The sequence below is a fragment of the Loxodonta africana genome, chromosome 2 (assembly GCF_030014295.1).
Source record: "Loxodonta africana isolate mLoxAfr1 chromosome 2, mLoxAfr1.hap2, whole genome shotgun sequence".
In the NCBI taxonomy this organism is placed as follows: Eukaryota; Metazoa; Chordata; class Mammalia; order Proboscidea; family Elephantidae; genus Loxodonta; species Loxodonta africana.
This window is the reverse complement of record NC_087343.1, coordinates 72,328,894-72,339,730: the sequence shown is the minus strand read 5'-3', so window position 1 is coordinate 72,339,730 and position 10,837 is coordinate 72,328,894.

Below are 10,837 nucleotides of genomic sequence, written 5' to 3'. Positions count from 1 at the left end.
CATCGGTGACAGCCATTCCATGCTTTTATTACACTTCAAAATCTATTTCTAAAACCCAGGAATCACTTGAGATGAGAGTGCAAGTCTTTGAAAAGCAGGGGATTTCTAGAAGTCAAACGCTTCAGAAGAGACTAGTAAAAACCCAAGGAAAGCTGGGAAACTTCTCTGAGTGTGAGAGGAGGAAAAAGGAAAACGGTGCTTGGCATGCGGAATTCAGGGCAACACCAGGGAGCCTAGAGGTGTTAGAATTATTCAGCATCTTGACTGCAGTGGTGAATATCCAGACTTACATAGGTGATAAAATTAGAATTTAAAACACTCACATGCACAATGAGTACAAGAAAAACTGGAGAAATCTGGAAAAGATCGATGGATTGTATCACCTTTGATATTGTGATTGTGATAATATATGATAGTTTTGCAAAACTAGGGGAAACTGGGCAAAGTGTACAGGGGATTGTTCCGTATTATTCCTTACAAATGCATGTGGATCTACAATTATCTCAATAAAAAAATTTCTATTGGAATAATATGATCAATGAGATGACACTGAGTCTTTAAAATGATTCGGATGTTATAGATGTCAACAAGATAAATGCATGAACATAGACAAAGAGCAGATTTCTCAATAAGGAATGGTTAATAAAAGCAGTGAAAAATACCCAGTCCAGCTAACTAAAAAAATAAATATATTAAAACAGTAAAATATTATTTTCACCCATCATGGGTTAATATTAAAATAAGAAGATGCACCACTGCTGGTGAAGTTATAATGAGACATATATTCCACTCAAATGATACCAGGAGTATAAAATGATACAATATTTTTGACCCTTTCACAGGTGAATTGATTTTTTTTGGAATTTTTCGGTGATGCCATGTTTTTTCGCTAATGGAAATGGATGCTGAGTCATTGCTGCTGGTAGTTTTATTTTTCTTATTTGAAAAACTGAGGTGCCAATTGCTAGAGGGACATATCAGTCCCGTGTTCCATGAAGAGTATCAAAATGTGAGATATATTGGTCCCGTGCATATCACACTTCCTGGTTACACGTGAGCCATAAAATATCTTACTCAAATTCCAAAATGACACATGAAATACTACATAAACATTGCATTTGCTGCACATAATTACCAGTTTCATTTAAAGTGGGCCATATCAGTCCCGTGTTCTATGAAGCACATCACACTCGTGGGACATATGGATCCCATGGCCCAGGAAGTGCATCACAGTTTTTACTTTTTACCCCCAAAATAACTCGTCTACTTGAGTATCTCCAAACGCAGATAATCACCCCTTTCGAATAACACAGAGGAAATAGTAAACACACTTGTTAGCCTTATCTCACTGTACAGAAGCCAAAAGACACAGAAGTTTCACACAACCATTTCTCTGGGAAGAATCCCCTCATATGAATGGCTCTCAACACTCATATGTGGCACAAACCGACTTCCTTGTTTTTTAGGCAGTTGCACCAGCATATGCCAGAATGCACTAAAGTGGCTCAAATGCCTGCCAATAAACTTCCAGGGGTAAAAAAATGTGACACGGGCATATATACCCCATGATACCTAAAAGGGTTAAAAAATAACTTAATATTTTTATAAAAGTGATGTTGTTGTTAGGCGCCACCGAGTCGGTTCCAACTCATAGCGACCCTATGCACTACAGAACGAAACACTGCCTTGTCCTAAGCCATCCTTACAATCGTTGTTATGCTTGAGCTCATTGTTGCAGTCACTGTGCCAATCCACCTCTTTGAAGGTCTTCCTCTTTTCCCTTGACCCTGTACTCTGCCAAGCATGATGTCCTTCTCCAGACACTGATCCCCCCTGACAACATGTCCAAGGTATGTAAGACGCAGTCTCGCCATCCTTGCCTTTAAGGAGCATTCTGGCCGCACTTCTTCCAATACAGATTTGTTCATTCTTTTTGTAGTCCGTGGTATATTCAATATTCTTCGCCAACACCACAATTCAAAGGCGTCAATTCTTCTTTGGTCTTCCTTATTTATTGTTCAGCTTTCACATGCATATGATACGATTGAAAATACCACGGCTTGGGTCAGGCGCACCTTAGTTTTCAGGGTGACATCTTTGCTCTTCAACACTTTGAAGAGGTCCTTTGCAGCAGATTTATCCAATGCAATGCATCTTTTGATTTCTTGACTGCTGCTTCCATGGCTGTTGATTGTGAATCCAAGTAAAATGAAATCCTTGACAACTTCAATCTTTTCTCCATTTATCATTATGTTTCTCATTGGTCCATTTGTGAGGATTTTTGTTCTCTTTATGTTCAGGTGCAATCCATACTGAAGACTGTGGTCTTCGATCTTCATCAGTAATTGCTTCAAGTCTTCTTCACTTTCAGCAAGCAAGGTTGTGTCATCTGCATAATGCAGGTTGTTAGTGAGTCTTCCTCCAATCCTGATGGCCTGTTCTTCTTCATATACTCCAGCTTCTTGTATTATCTGTTCAGCATACAGATTAAATAGGTATGGTGAAAGAATACAGCCTTGATGCACACCTTTCCTGACTTTAAGCCAATCAGTATCACCTTGTTCTGTTCGAACAACTGCCTCTTGATCTATGTAAAGTTTCTTCAGGAGCACAATTAAGTGTTCTGGAATTCCCAATCTTCGCAATGTTATCCATAATAAAAGTGATAAAGGAATTAAAAATTCAAGAAATAATGAAAAGCAAAAGAAGAAAACAAAAGTCAACTAAAATTCCATCCAGAAATAATCTTAACATTTGGCAAACATTTCAGACTACGGTTTATGCATATAGGCAGCTAAAATCTATTGCTGTCAAGTTGATTCTGTCTCATAGTGACCCTATAGGACTGAGTAGAACTGTCCCATAGTATCCCAAGGACCAGCTGGTAGATTTGAATTGCTGACCTTTTGGTTAGCAGACGAACTCATAACCACTGTACCACCAGGGTACAGCAAGACAGATAAAAAAATAAAAATGAAAATGAAACCGTATTACACATGTGTTACTATTGAATTGTGTCCCCCCAAAATATGTGCTGTAAATCCTAAACCCCTATACCTGTGGATGTAATCCCATTTGGGTATAGGACTTCCTTATTATGTTAATGAGACCATATCAATGTAGGGTATGCCTTAAGCCAATCACCTTTGAGATATAAAAAGAGTAAATTAGGCACAGAGAAGGAAGCTCAAATGGAGGGGGAGCCACATACCACATGAAGATTGTCAAGGAATGCCAGAAAAAGCTGATACGAGGATTTCCCTTCAGGCCAGACAGAGAGCCTTCCCGTAGAGCTAGCATCCTGATGGTTAAGCACTCAGCTGGTTACCAAAAGGTTGGCGATTCAAACCCACCCAGTGGCCCTGCAGGAGAAAGACCTGCTGATTTGCTTCTGTAAAGACACTCAAGAAAACCATATGGGCAGGGGCTGATTATCCAATAAGCAAGATAAGCACTGTGCTTACCTTACTTACCAGACCATCTGCAGCGAACAGTTTTGCATTTTTTCACCACATCAAAGATTCTGCTTCTAGGTATGTCTAGTATCTCCCAACACTACAGCACCTTCCTACACAATCGAACAAATTTAAAATCCTGACAGGGCGGACAACCCAGTAAGCAAGGTAAGCACAGGCTTCTTTGTATTTATTTACTAACCTGTGAACAATTTCTTGTTGGCTTCAAGTGAAATTGTTCACTACAGACTATCCAGTAAGCAAGGTAAGTACCATGCTTACCTTGCCTATTGGATTAACCCCCCTCTGCTTATGGGGCAGGTTTATTCTGTCTCATGGGGTTGCCCATGAAGTGGAATAGACTGGATGGCACCCAACAACATCTACTAAATTGTGAGAAAATAAATTTCCGTTAAAGCCACCCACTTGTGGTATTTCTGTTATACCAGCACTAAGAAACTAAGACAACATGCTATTAAGATTAAAAGTGTTTAGTTCCATTTTCCTAGAAATGAACAAAAGTAAAAAACTGTCATGACATTTAAAGAATTGCTGAATTTTAGATAAAATTTCTTTGTAGAAGCAACATCATTTCTTAAAATATTTTTCCAAATTAAAAAGAATATGCAAAACATCATCAGCTGAGGTTATTATGGGTTTCCAAGTATATTTTTAATGTGTGTCTATGTTAATAAGTATCTACTTCAATTTTTGGGTAGTAAAACAGCCAACTCTGATAAAAAGCAGGAGTCTAAAGAAATTCATAACCAACCACAAAAATTCCATCATATTTTTAAAGCACTCACAAAAAAAAAGAAAAAAAATTAAATGTAAGCATACTTTTAGGATGAGCTTTCAAAAAAGAATAATGGAATGTAAAGCTGCAAGCAAAATAACATATAAGGTGAAAAACTGCATGAGGATGCCTGAAGCTAGCAACAAGTATAGCTATTTTGAATGGAGAGAAATTACTCATGTATTAAGATTGTTAGACTTCGTCTTCAGATCTGCCTTTGTGGTTTCATCAAGTACTACCTCTTAAGTCCATTACTCAAAATAATGCTGTTTTCTAGCTGGCACCAAATTTTCTTCTATTACTTAGTCCTGAAGTTTCCAATTACTTTTTTCTGTCTCTCTCTGTTTTTTTTCCCCCCCTTTCTTATTGGACAAGTGAGTACATTCCTCTCATTACTAAACACTTCCAGGTTCTTAATAATGACAATTGAATATTAGTATTTATTTCCTCTTAAAGATAGGCTCCATAGAGCCGTACACTTTGACCTAAAATGTCTTTAAATGTATCCCCCAAAATAATCAGAGATGCATTAAAGATTTACGTACAAAGACATTTTTCATTATTTATGAAAATAAAAATTAAAAACAACTTGCATTATCAACAATAAAGTATTCATTAAATAAATTATAAAGAATTGTAAACTACAGGGGAAAAAAGTCTGTGTTTTCTGAATGATTATATGTAAATGTAAGTTCATAGAAAAGGTCTTGAAGGACATATGCGAAACTGATAACAATAGTTACCTCTGCAGATGGGGTTTGTGAGAGGACTTTATTTAATGATTTCAACAGGAATACATTGGTGCACTATTTAAGTTAATTTCTGAAACACATGTAAAATGATTATCAATGTTCTGCTAATACTACAGAAATAAAGAACCACAGCAATGACAAACAAAAATACATCCATAAGATGAAATACCATATACCTATTAAAATGAATGTTTTTGAATAAATTTTAGTGATACAGACTATACAGTACTAAGTGGAGCAGAAGGGAGGATAAAATGCTCTATCTAAGGAAATATGTGTGTGCCCCTAAGTAGAAAAATTAAAGGAAACACTTCGAAATATTCATAGTTGTCATATCTGGGTTGTAGAATATTGGTGATTTCTGTTTTCTTTCTGCATGTCTCCATTTTCCAAATTTTCTGTATTTTAGCTTTTTTGGTATTATTATTATTATACAGGTTATAATATTTTAAAGCCAAACCACATCCACTGCACGGTATATTACCATCAGTTTCCAGGAAAACTGCCTTTCTGTTGTGGACATTCATCATGGGAGTTATGCACGGTAGATGAGACACAGTGATTCCACTAACTAGAAATCAGCAAATAAATAGTCTGACATAGTCTGAGATGCACTATCAGTTTTATCAAAAACCAGCCAAACAAAAAAAAAAAAAAAAAAGGGAAGGTGAACAGGAGAGATTTGAAGAAGGGGTATTTCTTAATAGTCAGTGCAATTAGCAAACAGTGTTGTTGTTAGTGGCTGACAGGTCCATTCCAATTCAAAACAACCATATATGACAGACTAGAGCTGCCCCATAGGGTTTGCTAGTCATCTGTATGGGAGCAGATTGCCAGGTCTTTTCTCCTGTGGCACACTTAACCATTGTACCACCAGAGCAAACAGCTGCATTCTTAGTGGCATCTCGCATAACATTGTTACACCTGAGAATTATCGGTTAGTCAAGGGTAAAAAGTTCTAACAAGAATGGTAGAACTCTTCAGAAAGAGTTTGCAAAGCAAGATTAGGAGTGTTACAGTATAATAACAAGAACAACAACAAAAAAAAACTCATTGCCATCATGTCGATTCTGACTCACGAGTTCCACTATTGTTGTTAGGTGCAGTCAAGCCAGTTCTGACTCGTAGCGACCCTATGCACTACAGAACGAAACACTACCCGATCCTGTGCCATGCTCACAATCATTGCTGTTATACTTGAGACCATTGTTGCAGCCACTGTGTCAATCCATCTCCTTGAGGATCTTCCTCTTTTCTGCTGACCCTCCACTTTGCCAAGCATGATGTCCTTCTCCAGGGACTGATCCCTCCTGGTAACATGTCCAAAATATGTAAGATGCAGTCTCGCCATCCCTGCTTCTAAGAAGCATTCTGACTGTACTTCTTCCAAGACAGATTGGTTTGTTCTTTTGGCAGTCCATGATATATTCAATATTCTTCACCAACACCACAATTCAAAGGCGTCACTTACAGAGGTCTTTTGTAGCACATTTGCCCGACAAAATGCGTCTTTTGATTTCTTGACTGCTGCTTCTGTGGGTATTGGCTATGGATCCAAGTAAAATGAAATCCTTGACAACTTGAATCTTTTCTCCTTTTATCATGACGTTGCTTACTGGTTCAGTCATGAGGATTTTTGTCTTCTTTATGTTGAGGTGTAATCCATACTGAAGACCGTGGTCTTTGATCTTCATCAGTAACTGCTTCAAGTCCACTTCACTTTCAGCAAGCACTTTCAGTGCAGCTTGGACTTCTTGGACTTCTTCTTCCTTCAGTACCATTGGTTCCTGATCATATGCTACCTCCTGAAATGGTTGAATGTTGACCAATTCTTTTTGGTATAATGACTCTGTGTATTCCTTCCATCTTCTTTTGATGCTTCCTGTGTCGTTTAATATTTTCCTCATAAAATCCATCACTATTGCATTTCGAGGCTTGAATTTTTTCTTCAGTTCTTTCAGCTTGAGAAATGCTGAGCGCGTTCTTCCCTTCTGGTTTTCTATCCCCAGCTCTTTGCACATGTCATTATAATACTTTACTTTGTCTTCCCGATTCACCCTTGGAAATCTTCTGTTCTGTTCTTTAATTCATCATTTCTTCGTTTTGCTTTAGCTACTAGATGTTCAGGAACAAGTTTCAGGTTCTCTTCTGACATCCATTTTGGTCTTTTCTTTCTTTCCTGCCTTTTTAATGACCTCTTGCTTTCCTCAGGTATGAGGTCATTGATGTCATTCCACAACTCGCCTGGTCTCCAGTCATTACAGTTCCATTACAGAGACCTTTAAAAATAGGACAGCTTCTTATTTGTCAGGGATGGTTTCCCTGTAGTCTGCCTGAGTCCATGTACTGAACTAAATAATTCGGTAATTTTCTGCTGCATTATGATAAACCAAAAAAAAAAAAAAAAAACCCATTGCTGTCAAGTCGATTTTGATTCGTAGTGACCCTATAGGACAGAGTAGAGCTGCCCCATAAGGTTTCCAAGGAGCAGCTGGTGGATTCGAATTGCTGACCTTTTGGTTAGCAGCCCTAGCTCTTAACCATTGTACTACCAGGGCTCCGTAGACAGGGAAAAAATAGCAAAATACTCTTTGTAGCCAAAACAATACATTTTATAGATTGGGCTTTACCAGCAGTTTTAATTTTTAAAAATGTTAAATCATGTAAACACCATGTAGTATTTTAGGAGGTTGTGTGTGAGTGTGTATGTGAATATGTGAATACAATAGGCACGTATCCATTCACATACATCAAAAAAAGATGGAAGGAATACACAGAGTCATTATACCAAAAAGAATTAGTCAATGTTCAACCATTTCAGGAGGTAGCATATGATCAGCAACCAATGGTACTTTTGAAGGAAGTCCAAGCTGCACTGAAGGCATTGGCAAAAAACAAGGCTCCAGGAATTGCTGGAATATCAATTGAGGTGTTTCAACAAATGGATGCAGTGCTGGAGGTGCTCACTAGTCTATGATAGGAAATTTGGAAGACAGCTACCTGGCCAACTGATTAGAAGAGATCCATATTTACACCTATTCTCAAGAAAGGTGATCCAAACAAATACAAAAATTATCAAACAATATCATTAGTATCACACATAAGTAAAATTTTGCTGAAGATCATTGAAAGGCGGCTGCAGCAATATATTGACAGGGAACTGCCAGAAATTCAGGATGGATTAAGAAGAGGATGTGGAGCCAGGAATATCATTGCTGATGTCAGGTGCATCCTGGCTAAAAGCAGAGAATACCAGAAGGATGTTTACCTGTGTTTTATTGAGTTTGTAAAGGCATTTGACTGTGTGGATCATAACAAATTATGGATAACACTGCAAAGAATGGGAATTCCAGGACCCTTAATTGTGCTCGTGAGGAACCTATACATAGATTAAGAGGCAGTTGTTTGGACAGAACAAGGGGATACACTGTGGTTTAAAGTCAGGAAAGGTGTGCATCAGGGTTGTATTCTTTCACCATACCTATTCGAATCTGTATGCTGAGCAAATAATCCGAGAAGCTGGACTATATGAAGAAGAACAGGGCATCAGGATTGGAGGAAGACTCATTTAACGACCTGCCTTATGCAGATGACACAACCTTGCTTGCTGAAAGTGAAGAGGTCTTGAAACACTTACTGATAAAGATCAAAGACCACAGCCTTCAGTATGGATTATGCCTCAACATAAAGAAAACAAAAATCCTCACAACTGGACCAATAAGCCACATCATAATAAAAGGAGAAAAGATTGAAGTTGTCAAGGATTTCATTTTACTTGGATCCACAATCAAAACCCATGGAAACAGCCATCAAGAAATCAAAATATGCATTGCATCGGGCAAACCTGCTGCAAAGGACCTCTTTAAAGTGTTGAAAACCGAAGATGTCATCTTGAAGGCTAAGGTGCACCTGACCCAAACCATGCTATTTTCAATTGCATCTTATATTTTTTCTGGGTATGTGAAAGCTGGACATTGAGTAAGGAAGACTGAAGAAGAATTGATGCCTTTGAATTGTGGTGTTGGCGAATAATATTGAATAGACCATGGACTGCCAAAAGAATGAACAAGTCTATATTGGAAAAAGTACAACCAGAACGCTCTTTAGAAGCAAGGATGGCGAGACTGCGTCTTACATAGTTTGGACATGTTATCAGGAGGGATCAGACCCTAGAGAAGAACATCATGCTTGGTAAAGTACAGGGTCAGCAGGAAAGAGGAAGACCCTCAAGAAGATGGATTGACACAGTGGCTACAAAAATGGGCTCAGGCATAACAACAATTATAAGGATGGTGCAGGGCCCGGCAGTGTTTTGTTCCGTGATATATAGGGTCATTGTGGGTTGGAACCAACTGGATGTCACCTAACAACTAACAACAACAATTCACATACATGCACATAGGCATGCATGTGCACACACAAACACACACACACCAAACAGGAGCTGTTGAATATACCAGTGGACAAGATTTACACGTTGGGCATCTCATCACCATCAGAGGCAGGTCGATAAAGAAGCTACTATAGTTTAAGCTTCAAAAACTTTAACTTCTGTAAAACATTTCAGTACCCTTAGTGGGCTCTAGTAATGTGTTCACTTGACCATATGTTTCACCAAAATTTCTAAAAGAAATTTTTGTGTGTGTTTTTCTACTTACAAAGAGATTTCCCAGTATTACACATGCTCTTAGTCCCATAAATCTGAATCTATCCCTGAGTAGCATTGATTAGATAAGTGTGAGGCTGAAAGGAGAGAAGAAGTGAGGGGTCATGATAAATATGTTCTGAGGGCTAAATATATGCTGTAGTAGCTCTGGTGGTCTAGCAGTTAAGCACTCGACTGCTAGCCAAAATGCTGACAGGTCGAACCCACCACCAATAAGTGGGAAAAGAACGTGGCAGTTGGCTTCCATAAGGACTACAGCATTGGAAACCCTATGGGGCAGTTCTACTCTGTCCTATAGCATCACTATGAGTTGGAATCAACTTGACAGCAATAGGTTTTTGGGAAATATGTGCTAGGAACAATAAAAGGCATATTATACAAACTAAAGCATTATCAGAATCTTAGAACTTTAATTTCCAGTTTTGGACCCTGTCACCTCATCTCCTGGCTCAGTGTGAAGACAGTTCAGTTGAATTATGGGGCCCACAAAAGAGGCTGATTCACAGCTACCCCAATAGGGATGATGATGCTGGGAAAGAGAAGGGAAGTTTATCTCTGTCTTGGGTTGTCATTGTGTTCCACTTCTCTTCTTCATTGCTTGCTAATATTGCATTTTATTTATAATGTACTTTTTTGGTTTTTAAGTGCTTTTTAACATATTATTTCATCTGATCTAATAACCACCCTGGAAGATGTTGTTGGTGTTGTTACTTGCTGCCCAGTTGAATCTGACTCACAGCAACCTTACATATAAAAGAACAAAATATTTCTCCTTCTGTGCCATCCTTATAACCATTGGCATATTTGAGCCCATTGTTGCAGACACTGTCAACCAATCTCATAAGGTGTTTCCTTCATTTGGCTGACCCTCAACTTTACCAAACATGATGTCCTTTTCTAGCAATTGGTCTTTTCTGAGGATGCGTCCTAAGTAAGCAAGATGAAGTCTTACCATTCTTGCTTCTAAGGAGTATTCTGGCTATACTTTCCCCAAGACCAATTTGTTCGTTCTCCTGGCAGTCCACAGTAATTCAATATTCTTCACCAACACCACAATAAGGCAGGTATTATTAAAGCCATTTTACAGACAAGAAAACTAAGATTCAGAGGTGCTGGGTGGTTTGGTGAAGGTTGTAAGGTAAATGACAGACAGAATGGTCACCAGAAT